This window comes from Solanum dulcamara, chromosome 9 (genome assembly GCF_947179165.1).
Source record: "Solanum dulcamara chromosome 9, daSolDulc1.2, whole genome shotgun sequence".
NCBI lineage: Eukaryota > Viridiplantae > Streptophyta > Magnoliopsida > Solanales > Solanaceae > Solanum > Solanum dulcamara.
In genome coordinates, this window is record NC_077245.1 from 18,465,283 (window position 1) to 18,481,267 (window position 15,985).

Genomic DNA, 15,985 nt, shown 5'->3' on the forward strand with positions numbered 1-15,985 from the left:
CACTGTGAGACTTGCAACATTTCCCAAACTGAGACGAGATGGATGGATGCAAATAGAATTGGGAAATTTTAATAGCAAGGAAAGTAGTGATGGTCCTGTTGTAGAAAGATTGATTAAGCTTCAATGTTTTGATTACAAACCAAGTGGCCTCATCGTTGAAGGAATTGAGCCTCTATCAACAATCTAAGAGATGTTAATGACTGGTTCATGACTACCACAAATTAAATAAAGGAAAGCTAACTCAAAGCTGAATAGATAACTGCGGTATCCTTCGAAAACAGGGAGGACTCACCAACCTGCTGGAAGTGAATAGATCCTCAACGATGCACCTGTTGATGATAACTAGTAACTATCACTGCATCATTACATGATGCAGGCCCAAATGAACATTAGTACGTGGAATTTACGAGTATGTAAAATGGTAGAACGAAACATGCATCAGGGTAGAATACAATCAACTCAGAATCTCAACTCATAAGAAGGAACAACTCAATCAAGATGTCCTAAGTCTAAACAAGAATACGATTTAGACAAGACCAATCATATACAATCTAATCCAATCCATTCCAATCTGACTCAGAGTACTATCAAGACCTATATAAGAGTTTTAAGCCAGTGATAGTACAACAAATTGACTTTGTTGCCACATCCATTCATATTTTGCCAGGGTAGGAACGAATCAACAATCATGGATCCATAACCAATTAAGTCCTATCATGTCAGGACAGTAATTTGGGAAACATCTGACTTTAACGTTTTAATCCTCTCCTACGTTTGGTGACGTAGTTATTGGGTTCGAGTTATTACTTACTTTTACCCAATTCGGTGCTCGATACACCTCCCAAGACTCAAGCTCATAAGACAATCAATCCGAATCAAACCAAATTAATAAGTCTTTTTTGGACTCTTTCAATTTATTCGTTCTATCAAATCAATCCCTTCAACCAATCAATTTCCTAATCATTTTAAATCATGTAATTAAAAGAGATTTTAGACAATCATTTATGACAACATTCAGGACTATTAATTTGTTGATACTATCATCACACTCAAGTTCCAATCAAAATCCTACATCCACAATTCAAGGCTCCAGACTCAATCTTAAGATGTGTATAATTCAATATCAATCAACATACTTCTAGGGTTTAAGTAAAACAACTAGTTGAATTCATGTGTTCGAGGAATTAATTCGTAGCAAAAAAATATTCCATCAATAATCAGTAAAACATGTATATTTTTAAGACAAGAACTTCTCATGGAGTACAATCATGGAGGCTCAATCCGTACATATTCCATCTATCACAATCATGGGCACATGGAGGAACAAAATCCATATTTTAGTTCAACCTTACATACCTGGACTCGAAGAACAATCAAGAACTCGGAGACCTCGCTTGATGAACTTGAACCCTAGTCTTTCTTCTCTTATCAAATCCTCGCTTTCAAATAATTCAAGTGTTATTGAGGGTATTAGGAATACTAGTTATTGATAGGGGACTTAATTTAGTCCTAAAACGTCAGGGTTTTAGTCTAAGAGAGGTGGAAAAATACCAATCTACCCTCATAAAAACCTAAAATTAGTCACCTACGAGTCATCATTATGGCTCGTAGAAATATCTACGGGTCATGGTCTTTCATCATGAAATTGGGATGGAAAATATTGGGGTCTACGACTCGTGTCTACGAGTCATCAAAGAGTTGATGAGTCGGGACTCCTCTCGTCCTGCAGGTTTCTCAGAAGCCTGCAATAATAAGTCTCTGAAGTTTCCCTACGGGTCATTCCTACAACTCGTAGAAACTTCGATGACTCATCAACTTCCCTTATAGATGTGACCTTAAAGTTCTGAAATTTGACGAAGTGTTAGATGCTTCTAAGAGTCATTTCTTGGATCGTAGTCATCTACGGGTCATCCTGTTAACTCGTAGTCAAGGTACTGAGGCTTGTATTTTCAAAATTTAGGTAAAGGCTCTACGACTCATTCCTACGACTCGTAGGAATGATTACGGCTCATGATGGTAGCTCGTAGGGAGGCTTCTCCAAATCAAAATTTTACTAAGTGTTGGGGAGGTTTACAAACTATTCCTACGACTCGTAGAACAACCTATGAATCGTAGACCTCCCTCGTAGTCCATTGTTCAGTCCAATTCATCAATTTTTCTCATGGTTTCCGAACATAGTCTAGGCTAGAATAACACGTGGTGTTACAGTCACGACCCAAAAACTTAGGTCATGATGACACACATTCCAAACCCCATCCCGATGTGTAAGTCGAAAGGTAAAAAACCATAAGAGACTCCGAAAGGGGAGTCAGGCCTGAGAAATCGGGTCGTGACATTATGTTTTTATTTTCTTTTTCTGTCTATGTTCTACATAATATTATAGTATTTTTTGGTAGTTTTGTTCTTGATTTATATTATTGTTACTTTTTAAAAAAGTATAAAGGTCATTAGAAATGTTGATTAAACTTTTTACCTTTTATTAAAAAACTTTACTATAGATAAAATCGTCATTTTATAATGAATTAGAGTTTAGAAAATAATAGTGATGGTTAAATAATTAGTGAAGGGGAGAAGTGTGGGTCGTCCGGTTAAATAGAATGAACGACAGAGTTTAAGAGGATCAAATGGAGACGGAGTGTGCAACCTCACCAGTAATGCACAAAGAAAGAGTAAAAACAAGCACACAAGCGCTCCATCTAACAAATAAGACTTTGTGTGTCAAATGGTGTAACTTGATTTTGGGGGTGTTAAATGGCGTGATTTGAATAAAATTTGGACGGATTAAAATTAGGGACATATCTATATAGTGGGTTTGGGGGGAGGAGGTGTCAAATGACGACTTGAATTATATTTGGACGGATCTATATAATGGATTTGGGGGTAGCACCATTTTCCTTCAATTATTATACCATTATTTTTATACTGTTTTAGTGCTAATTAATTGACACGACATACACATTAATAATACATGTATACTAATATTAGAAAAACACATTTTTCAGTTAAATAAGGATATCATTGCATCTTTTGTAATCTATTCTTTATTATCTTTGTATGTAATTTTTAATATTATCGTGACACACACGTGCATCGCAAGTATTCTAAAATAGTAATAATGAAAATAAGAACCCTAAGCATTATAATTGAACATACTGGTGCACTAAGACTCCCGTTATGTGTATGATTGGAGTTCAGTTATAAAGACTTGTAAATGGTGCATTAAAAACTCTTGATATATGTGAAATTTGGAAAATAATCGGATCACGGAAATATTACCTTTATCTCGTAGATAGATTAAAATTGAAAATAATCAGGTCTTAAAGAAGGTTGTTAGGATTTTGCAAGATGAAAGGGAGAGAAAGATGAGAGTTGGGGGTGAAGAGAAAAATATAAATGAATTAATGTTTAGAAAATAGTTGTGAGGGTTAAATAATTAGTGAAGGGGAGGAGTGTGAGTCGTCTAGTTAAATAGAATGAACGACGGAGTTTAAGAGGATCAAATGGAGTGTGCAACCTCATGAGTAACACACAAAGAACGAGAAAACACAAACACACAAGCGCTCAACACAGCAAATAAGAGTTTGTGTGTCAAATGGTGTGACTTGATTTTGGGGGTGTTAAATGGAATGACTTAAATTGTATTTGGACAGATTAAAATTAGGGACATATCTATATAGTGGGTTTGGGGGGCGGGTTGTCAAATGGCAACTTGAATTAAATTTGGACGGATCTATATAATGGATTTAGGGGTAGCACCATTTTCCTTCAATTATTATACTATTATTTTTATACTATTTTAGTTGCTAATTAATTGACGTGACATACACGTGCAATAATACACGTATACTAAAATTAGAAAAGCACATTTTTCAGTTAAATAAATATATTATTGCATCTATTGTAATCTATTCTTTATTATTTTTGTTTGCAATTTTTAATTTTATCGCGACACACACGTGCATCACACATATTCTAAACTAATAATAATAAAAATAAGAACCCTGAGCATTATAATAGAACAAACCGGTGCACTAAGGCCCCGTTATGTGTATGATTAGAGTTGAATTATAAAAACTTGTAAATGGTGCGTTAAAGCTCTTGATATGTGTTAAATTTGAAAAAGAATCGGATCACGAGGATATTATCTTTATCTTGTAGATAAAATAAAATTAAAAATAATCGGGGTTTAAAGAAGGTTGTTAGGATTTGCATGATGAAAGAGAGAGAAAGATGAGAGTTGGGGGCAAACAGAAAATATAAATGAATTAGAGTTTAGAAAATAGTTGTGCAGGTTAAATAATTAGTGAAGGGTAGGAGTGTGTGTCATCTGGTTAAATAGAATGAACAACGGAGTTTAAGAGGATCAAATGGAGTGTGCAACCTCACGAGTAACACACAAAGAAAGAGAAGAAACAAACACACACAATCTCAACACAACAAATAAGACTTGATGTATCAAATTGTGTGACTTGATTTTGGGGGTGTTAAATGGCATGACTTGAATTAGATTTGGACGGATTAAAATTAGGGACAAATCTATATAGTGGGTTTGGGGGTATCAAATGGTAACTTGAACTAAATTTGGATGGATTTATATAATGAATTTTGGGGTAGCACGCTATTTAAAGCCCATTAATATTAAAATTGTATTAAAGTATAAGATTCATTCATATATTATTCAAAACGTATGGTCAAGCCTTTTGTCACGCCCCGGGAGGGTACCCTAGACGTGACCGGCACTCGAACACTATTTCTGGTCCCAAGCGAACCACTTAGACCAATCACACATCTATTCAATATCAATCAACCAGAGGAAAGTTTAAAATAAAGAAATAATTTGGTGGGCAATCCAAATCAACGATCTAACTCAAGAAAGAAAGGTCATGAGCCAACAAATCAAACTCCGATCTTTGTCATTAAAATAGTTTGACAAGAATAATTCAAGGAAAGAAAATACTCAATCGACCCATCACTATCTAGTCTATGAAGCCTCTATCACTACTATCTAATTTGTGCCAATGACATATACATGGCTACCTCAAATCAAAATGAAAAGGGCTAACTCGACGCAAGAATAACATAAGCGGTGTCCTTCGAATGTAGGAAAGGACTCACCAATATGCTGAGTGTGTATAGATCCTCGATGGTGCTCCTACTGACGATCTCTTAAACTTGTCTCTGCATCATGAAACGATGCAGGTCCAAATGGACGTCAGTACATGGAATGTACGAGTATGTAATATGGCAGAATGAAAACATACCTCAAGGAAGAGTAACGTTGATTCAAATATCTCAACTCAGAAAGATAAGAGAGACTCAATCAAAGTCTCATAAGTCTAAAGTAAGAATGCATTTTTAGACAAAGACCAATCACATTCCATACAATTCAATCTAATCGTACACTATCCGATCACATATCATTTAATCCAATCCACCACATATCACCTACTCCAATCCAATCATACATAATCCAATCATATATCATCCAATCCAATTCAATCATATACAATCAACTTAACAATTAAGTCAAAGGACTCAACTCAATAAATATGCAAATTAGAACTTAGTAATGTGATATAATCCAACTCAATTATCAACAAGCTCAATCAAACTAATCAAGTCAATGTATAATCCACTCAATTTGGGAGTTTTTCTAACCAACAATAATCCCACCACCTATATATAGGTGATGCATAACGAGTCACACCGTTGCTCCATCAGTTCATACTTACCAGGGTATGAACGACTCAAACCAATCATGGATCCGTCAATCAATCAAGTCCTATCATTTCAGGACAATGAAATAGGGAAACATCCGACACGGTACAATCCCTTCCTATGTTGGCGGCATAGTTTATGGGATTCGAGTATGGACTATACTCTTACCCAATTCGGTGCTCAATACTTCTCCCAAGACTCAATACGCACATAGATATTAAGTGAGTAAAATATTTAAAATACTCATTTAGTCTCTTAGGACTTAATTTCAAATCAACTCATTTAGTCTCATTGGACTCTTTCCAAAACTCAATCAGTCTGGTCTCATTGGACCCTCTTTCAAATCGACTCATCTCAATCATCGAACTCTTCTCTTCAAATTTGATACCATCTCAACTCAATGGATGTAGAGAATATTATGCATTTAAATATAATTCCAACGCCTCAACTCAAACTCAAAATAAATATTTTAATGTAAAAAAAATACTCAACTCATTTATACTCAAAATGCTCATGTTCAAAACAAATTAAAGGACTTCTCAAACCCAACTCATGCTTAAACTCTTTTAAATCATAGATGAAAATAATCATTCTTTAAACTCAAAAATAGTGTATAAATAGTTTATGCAAAAATGCTCACAATCATTTATTTAAAAATCCTTCTCAAAAGATCATTTATTTTCAAAATGCTCATAAGACTCCAATCAAATCAAATTGTGCAAATCACATATCACATAATCACATTAGACTCCAATCTACTTCATCACACAACATCCACATCAACATAACCTCTTCATTCACATCATCGTCAAACATCATCATTCATAAACTATTCTAATTCATTCCTTTCATTCCAATCAATACATATACACAAACCATCCATCTCCAACTCAAGACAAATTATGATAAAAAAAAAAGAAATCTCATCTTGGGATCATGTGAATAAATACATGAATCCATACTGTCAACAAAACTCAACTCAAGAACACCATCAATACCTATGAATTTATATACAACAATTCATTTGTAGTCAATAATATGAAATATAACTATTTAGTCATTCAAGTCATGAAAATCATCATTCAATTAATAATATATAAAAAACAATATTCTATAGTTTAGGAAAATTCAAGAAAATCTTCATAGAAGTTTCAAACCTTTCACAATCTTCATCCAACACATCTATGGAGCATATGGAAGAACTCAATCCATATTTTAGGTTAGCCTTACATACCTTAGAGTAGATTTTGAAGAAACCTTGTTGTTGGGTCTTCAATGGAAAGCTTGAATCCTTGAATTTTTGAGGGCAAATCTTGTTGGAGATGATTTGAGAGAAGAGGATGAAGGTTAGGGTTTCTTTGGAGGTGAGGAGGCTGAAAAAAATGAGCCTAACACGTTCTATGTTAGGATATATATGTTTAGGGAAAATCTCCAAGGTTTCCCTCTTCAAAATCAGGAAAACTGGGCAAAAATCTTGCTGGCGCTATAGTGGCGCGTTGCGCCACTGCAGCGCCAAGCCAGAATAGGCTTAAAACCCTGTACATCTAATAGTGGCGCATCGCGCCAAGGACTAAACTACTGAAGCTGTTTTCTGGCGCTATAGTGGCGCGTCGCGCCACTTGAGCGCCAAGCCTAAATTTCCTGCAGTGGTCGCCCATGCCTGAAATTCCTGCAGTACTAGTATGTAGTAAAATGGTCATAACTTTTGACACCAAACTCCAACAATTTCAATCTTTGTCGCGTTGCAAAGAAGACTCAAAGACCTTTAATTTGGTAGGTCGTGGTCTACCCAGTTCAATATAGTCTAGGAGATATGGTCCTTTGAAGTCGACCCTCATATTAACTCATAAGAAAACTTAATCGATTGGAATTCTTTAGACTCGGTTTGGTGCTAGAGATCCCTTATGACCCCTAAACACATCTAACACATACAAATACTTAGGAATTAATCCTAACTCATATATATAATTACAAGTACTTTGGTTCGAGGCTACACACACATGAAGAAATGTTCGAATCTTTGCAAAAAAAATTCTGGGGTGTTACACCTTTCTAGGAGTCAAATCTATATTATATTTTCCAAACTAAACTTTTTCTAGCTGGTGTGTTCCTTAAGTTTTTATTTTCTTTTTCTGTCTGTGTAGTATTTTTTGTTACTTTTGTCCTTGTTTTATATTATTGTTACTTTTTAAAAAAGTATAAAGGTCATTAGAAATGTTGATTAAAATTTTTACCTTTTATTAAAAAACTTTACCATAGATAAAATCGTCATTTTATAATGAATTATAGTTTAGAAAAATAATAGTGAGGGTTAAATAATAGTGAAGGGGAGGAGTGTGGGTCGTCCGGTTAAATAGAATGAACGACAGAGTTTAAGAGGATCAAATGGAGACGGAGTGTGCAACCTCACCAGTAATGCACAAAGAAAGAGTAAAAACAAGCACACAAGCGCTCCATCTAACAAATAAGACTTTGTGTGTCAAATGGTGTAACTTGATTTTGGGGGGTGTTAAATGGCGTGATTTGAATTAAATTGGGAAGGATTAAAATTAGGGACATATCTATATAGTGGGTTTGGCGGGAGGGGGTGTCAAATGACGACTTGAATTATATTTAGACAAATCTATATAATGGATTTGGGGGTAGCACCATTTTTCTTCAATTATTATATCATTATTGTTATACTGTTTTAGTGCTAATTAATTGACATGACATACACTGTATGTAACACCCCGGTTTTTTTTCCGCAAAGACTCGAAAATTTGTCCACATGTGTGTAGACTCGAACCGAAGGACTTGTAATTATATATATGAGTTAGGATTAATTCCTAAGCATTTGAAGTATGTTAGATGTGTTTAGGGGTCATAAGGGATCTCTAACACCAAACCGAGTCCAAAGAATTCCAATCGATTAAGTTTTCAGATGAGTTAGTATAAGGGTCAACTTCAAATGACCACATATCTTAGAATATAATGAACTGGGTGGCCCACAACCTACTAAATTAAAGGTATTTGAGTCTTCTTTCCAACTCCACTAAGATTACAATTTTTGGATTTCGGAGTCAAAAGTTATGACCATTCTACTACAGACTAGTACTGTATGAATTTCAGGCCTGGGCGACCACTGCAGGAAATTTAGGCTTGGCGCTCCAGTGGCGCCCGGCGCCACTATAGCGCCAGAAAACAACCTCAGTAGTTTGGTCCTTGGCACGATGTGCCACTATTAGATGTGCAGGGTTTTGAGCCTATTTTGGCTTGGCTCTACAGTGGCGCGATGCGCCACTATAGCGCCAGTAAGATTTTTGCCCAATTTTCCAGATTTTGAAGAGGGGCAACTTGGACTTTTTCCCTAATTATATATACCCACACTTGAAACGTTTTGGGATCATTTTTCAGTCCCGTTACATCCCAAAAACCCTAATCTTCATCCCCTCTTCTCTTCCAAATATCTCCAACAAGAAATCCCCCCAAAAGCTCATGGATTCAAGATCTTCAAGTCATGTCTTTGGTTTTCGGTGGGATGTTCTTCATTTCCAGGTATGTAAGGCTAACCTAAAATATGGATTGAGTTCTTCCATATGCCCATAGATGTGTTGGATAGAAGTTGTGAAAGATTTGAACCTTCTATGAAGGTTTTTCTTGAAATTTTCTAAACTATAGAATATTACTAAAATGTGTTAATGATATTCTTGAGTTGACTTTGTTGAGAGTATGGATTCATGTATTCATTCACATAAACCCAAGATGAGATTTCTTTTGATCATAATTTATCTTGAGGATGAGATTGATGGTTTTTATGTATAATAAAAATAATATTACTTCCATAGTGAAATGAGGTATTCTTTTACATGAGTTTGATAAAATTTATTTTGAGTTATATGAGAATTGTGATAGTTATGAATGTGAATGGCATAAAAAGAAATGAAATATTGATAGAGCTAGAATATCACTTTTTTTTCTATAAATGGAATATAGAATTAAATAGGGATTTTGGAGCAAGATGTTTGATGATGATGTGAATGATGATATTTGATGATGATGTGATGATGATGTGAATGATGATGTATGATGATGATGTGAATGATGATATTTGATGATGATGTGAATGAAGAGGTTATGTTGATGGGGATGTTGTGTGATGAAGTGGATTGGAGTCTAATGTGATTATGTGATATGTGATTTGCATGATTTTATTTGATCGGAGTCTTATGAACACTTTAAAAATAAATGATCTTTTGAGAAGGAATTTTAAATAAATGATTTGCAAACATTTTTGCATAAACTATTTATACACTATTTTGAGTTTAAAGAGTGATTATATTCATCTTTGATTTAGAAAGAGTTTAAGCATAAATTGAGTTTGAAAAAGTCTCTTAAATTCTCATTTTTGAACATGAGTATTTTGAGTATAAATGAGTTGAGCATTTTTACTTTAAAATGTTGATTTTTGAGATTGAGTTGAGATTGTATCAATTTTAAAGAGAAGAGTTTAATGATTTGATATGAGTCAATTTGAAAGAAGGTCCAATGAGGCCAGATTTGATTTGAGTTTTGAAAAGAGTCCAATGAGACTAAATGAGTTGATTTGAAGGAGTCCAATGAGACTAAATGAGTATTTTGAGTATTTTACTCACTTGATAGATATGAGCATATTGAGTCTTGGGAGGAGTATCGAGCACCGAATTGGATAAGAGTATAGTCCATACTTGAACCAATAAACTACGTCGCCAAATGTAGGAGGGGATTGAGCCGTTAAAGTCGGATGCTTCTCATGGGATCGAACCGTTAAAGTCGGATGTTTCCCATTTTATTGTCCTGACATGAAAGACTTGATTGGTTATAGATCCATGATTGTTGAGTCGTTCTTACCCTAGCAAGGTATGAACGGACGTGGCAACAACATCGGCTTGTTGTACTATCACTCGCTCATATGGTGATAGTTGTCGGTTAGAGAAAATCTCAATTGAATGGATTGTGCTTGATATGATTGGTTTGATTGTGATTGTAGATGATTGAGTTGAATTGTAAAAAATTGCATAATTTTAATTTGCATATCTATTGAATTAAGTTGATTGAATATGATTGGAGTGGATGATATATGATTGGATTGTGTATGATTGGATTGGAGTAGGTAATATGTGGTGGATTGGATTAAATGATATGTGATCGGATAGTGTACGATTGGATTGGATTGAATAGAATGTGTGTGATTGGGTTGAATAGAGAGGTATGTGATTGGATGGGATCGAATTGTAAATGATTTGATTGAACTGTATTGTATATGATTGTATTGGATTGTATGGTATATGATTGGTCTTTGTCTAAAAATATATCCTTACTTTGGACTTATGACACTTTGATTGAGTCTCTTTTATCTTTCTGAGTTGAAAAATTTGAACCAACGTTATCCTTTCCTGAGGTATGTTTCATTCTGCCATATTACATACTCGTACATTCCATGTACTGACGTCCATTTGGACCTGCATCATTTCATGATGCAGAGACAAGTTTAAGAGATCATCAATAGGAGCACCACTGAGGATCTATACACACTCAGCGTATTGGTCAGTCCTCCCCTATATTCGGAGGACACCGCTTATGTTATTCTTGCATCGAGTTAGCCCTTTTAATTTTGATTTGAGGTAGCCACGAACATGTCATTGGCACCAATTAGATAGTAGTAATAGAGGCTTCATAGACTAGACAGTGATGGGTCGATTGAGTATTTTGTTTCCTTGAATTATTCTTGTCAAACTAATTTAAATGACAAAGATTGGAGTTGATTTGTTGGCCCATGGCCTTTATTTCTTGAGTTAGAATCGTTGATTTGGATTGCCCACTAAATTATTTCATTATTTTAAACTTTTCGCTGATTGATTAATATGAACGGATGTGTAATTGGACCAAGTGGTTCGCTTGGGGACCAGCAATGGTCTTCGAGTGCCGGTCACGTCTAGGGTACCCTCTCGGGGCGTGACACTGTAATAACACACGTACTGTATAGTTAAATTAGAAAAACTTCAGTTAAATAAATATATTATTGCATCTGTTGTAATCTATTCTTTATTATTTTTGTTTGAAATTTTTAATTTTATTGTGGCACACACGCGCATCGCACGTACTCTAAACTAGTATATATAAATTTCATAAATTAAAAATAAAAAAAAGTTTATTAAAATAAATCAAGTTTACCTGTTTGTATATAATTTTCACACTGAATGAAACACTGTGTGATTTAAGAGTAAGGATTAATCACGTCTAGATAAGTAGGTTTCCTTTTGAAGTTTTCAAAGTGAACATATGTCGGATATACTCAGTCAATCGATAGATTTGATATCTTTGACCCGTCGAAGTTTGGTGTATACCTAGACAATCATAAGTCACACAATAAATTCTTTAATCGTCTTTGGTTATCATTATTTGATTCATTTCAGTCATGAACACCATCTAGTCTTATAAGTGCGTAGAGAATTGTCCTTACATAATACTTCTTGAATCGTCCTACACTTCACACTTACATTAGTGATTTTTAAATGTGTGATTCTGTGGATACTCTATTTGATAATCTCATATCAAACTTAGAAACCATTAAAAAATAGTAACGCTTTATCCTGGTACTCAACATTGTTTTCATCAGAAGAATGTACCAATATTTTACTTTGACAATGTTGAATCATCAATCATAACTTTATTTTTCTCCTTAAACCTAGATCTTGAAATCTTCAGTCTTCTAGATAGAGTTATCACCATGTTGACTTGTCCTCGACCATGCTCCCATTCCCTTAGATGATTTGTCAATTGCCTCTCTAGTTAGGACTTTAATTTGTAAGTGTATCCGACACATTATCCTTTCACTTTACATAGTCAATTGTGATAATTCCACTAAAGAGTAGTTGTCTAATGGTATTACGTTATTTTCAGATATGATGAGAATTTTTGTTACACATAATACTCCCAACCCATTTTATTGTTTCTTGACTATAGCACTATATGCATATCGGTGTTAATATTTTGGGTCATTTGAGAGTTATTTAACTTCTTCACCGGCTTTGTCTAAATCTATGAACTTAGACTCCATTGTGGATTCAGTAATACATGTCTGTTTTGATAATTTTCAAAACACATCTCATCCACCAATAATAAAAACGTATCCACTTGTAGGTATAGTTTCAATTGACCCAATGAATGTGCATCACTATCTCTCCCATTAACTGTGTAATTCAATAAAAACAACAACAAATTCAATGAGATCCCACAAAATAAGATTTGAGAATGATAAAATGTACATATACCTTACCACTACCTCTTTGAAGTAGAGAGACCGTAAATAATTGTTAGAAAATAGGATATACCGTAGACTAATGACTACACCTAAAGTGACATCATTATATCAATACTCATGGATGATTGACATTAATTGTGGCCACAACCATTTAATAATATATATATTTCTCAAGCATTCCTTTTCTTGCAAGTCTACTCCTTTAATACTCAACTAATAACATATTCATATATATGAAAATCTAACCTATTGAGGATTTTTATCATTAGTTGGTTCGTCGTTTATAAATTAATGAATTTCTACGTTTAATGATCCGTTTTATATTATCAAAGGATTGTCTTTCAACAAACACATTTTATTATGAAAAGTCAAAACTTTTAAAGTGACATTTGTTCACGAAATTAAAGGTTTTTAATGAAATAAGTGGTTCAAACAACTAGACCTTATTGAGATGGAACTAGTAATGTGACAAATTTAGAAAATTACTGTATGAATATCCATCAAAGACATATATTGTAGGGTTTACATAATACAATGATGTCGATAAATTAAGGTTTTGTGATTTTATCAAAAGCCAATATTCTTTACTATTGGTGACATCTTTTACGAAAACACTATCAACGATTTTCGGTCTTATCTTTACCCTTTTGAGTTTAGAATATTTCACTTTATCCAAACACCCCACACTTTGAAGAATCTCAGTTGGACTTTTCTTTCTTTCCATTTTCATATTGAATAGATTGTGTTTTCTATGGGACACTTGATTGGGTACTCAGCTAGCTATTAGGATAGTTCCCCCACAAGTTCTGTGGTAAATCACAACTTAACAAATACTAATCATTATTAATGATTAACTAATTGTCATTTTTATTGACCAATAAAAGACGGGTAGCCTTACACTAATATTCATGTCTATACAAGTAATTATACTTTAATAGACACATCTTTGCATAAAAAGTGACGACATTTCAAGTGACACCCAAGAACATAACTCTTTTGAACAAGCATATGTTCACTTATCAAATTTGTGGTTTCATACTAGTCATATACTAGAAAAAGAAAGACTCAACAACTACTATGTCAAATGTACTCCGAGCACTTGTGTGTTTAACATAATACAAGAATGATGTTGAATGTCATATCTTGTGCTTTCAAATTAAATTAGATATTAAGTCTAATTTTGATTTTATCAAAAGCCAAGAACCCTCATTTTTAAATATGATGTCAAGAACATATTCAAATATCAATGTAAGTCTAATTCATATACATACCTTACAACCTCGAACATAATCACATACATAGCTTCTAAATAGTATATCAACTATTCATGACATGTATTTGGAGCCTTTATTGTTAAAGAATCCTCACTTGCCACTATGTCATCAACGAAGCAAAGAAACAGAGAAGACAACTCCGTTCCGCATCAGACTTTTGCATCAATTTTTGTGAATCATTTTCTTACTGTTTTATTATTCGGATTTATTAACACTGTAAAGTTTTTATATCTTCAAATCGAATAATCCTAACAAACAAATTTAATAAAGCAGTAAAGTTTTTATATCTTCAAACCGTACTATTAATTGAGAAACTTCAAAAAATTAAATATCTTTAAAAAATAGAAGGCAAAGAATATATAGTGACGCACTTTTTAGCATATTTTGCCTGTGTTTGTTGACTATCACCTGACCTCACACCATGAGAGGCCTCGTGCCAAGTGATTCTCACCAAAAAATACCTCTACGTATGATGTTTCAATAACATAGATATGTGATTTTCATAAATTTGGCTAGATAGAAAATCTTTTGAGGATGGAGGATTATTTATTAAAGGGAGGGGGTGTTTTATTGAAATAGAGTGCAAAAATTGATACTATAAACAAGTGGCGTAACAATCAAATTAATGAGGTTAGTGCATGCATCAACTCACTCTTCTATTGTGCATGAAAATTTTGAAATAACTAGGTGTGGATAAACTCAGACACTTGAACGATACTAGAATTAGTAAAATCATATTGAATATTTGACGATATATTTTGTACCTTGTTAAGAAAATTGATTTATGCTTACCAACCACACATTATCTAACCAAATACAATTCTCTCTCCATACGTTCCTAGGGAAGGGAGTATTCAAATCAATCCAAATGACACCAAAACAAAAGGCATAGTAAGAGGAGGATCCTTGATCTCTTTTTCATTCTGGACGAAACTCAATTCCTTGTATAATGAGGCCATGTTTCCTACCAAGATGCCTAATCTCCATCAATTACGCTTCAACATCTGCGTTTTCTCCTTTATCATTGAAATTTTTTTCCATTTTTAATTCCATCCATCACCTCTTTTCAAGGGTAGTGCCGCTCTAGGTTCTCCTTGCTTCATGGTCACTCTCAGAATCAACAAATCCAATGACTGCCTTTGCATTTCTAAGGCCATAAAATCCATTTTACAATTTGAACACTAGATAAGCAAAATAAATGGTTCTTTTCGACAATATTCGAGTTTCAACTTTGCTTCGGATATCGAGCCAACAAACCTAATTAAGTTTAGCCACCTTAGAGAATCTACAAAAAACTTACACTTTCTTAGTAATTGTATTGAATCAAGTAAAATATTTTTCAAAATTTAGAGGTTATGGAAAGGAACCGCAAAAATATAAAACCTGAAGTCAGGGTGAGACAACTATTCCCAATACTTTTGTTGGAGGGAATTCTGTTTGGATCCCACAAGTTTGAATGTATATAATCTAACTTGTCTTTGGTCTTGTGCGCTACTTTCTTGCTAAACTTCACCCTTGTTTTCTTACCAGATACATAATGCTAACAAAAATTCAAAGCTTGATTTTTGTAACCAGCCAATAAATTCTACTTGTTCAACAATGACAATCCTTTGTCACTCATATGACCAAGTCGCTAGGGTCACAATTGAGACTGATTCCGATCACTCTTTCTAGAAGCTACAATTGCTTCCCTTTCAGCTACACTAGCTTG

The 15,985-nt window shown here is 34.0% G+C and overlaps 1 pseudogene; it reads right to left on the bottom strand.

Annotated features, from left to right (window-relative positions):
• The window catches only part of LOC129903585 (F-box protein PP2-B10-like), a 40,923-nt pseudogene that overhangs the window by 18,217 nt on the left and 6,721 nt on the right, over positions 1 to 15,985 (bottom strand).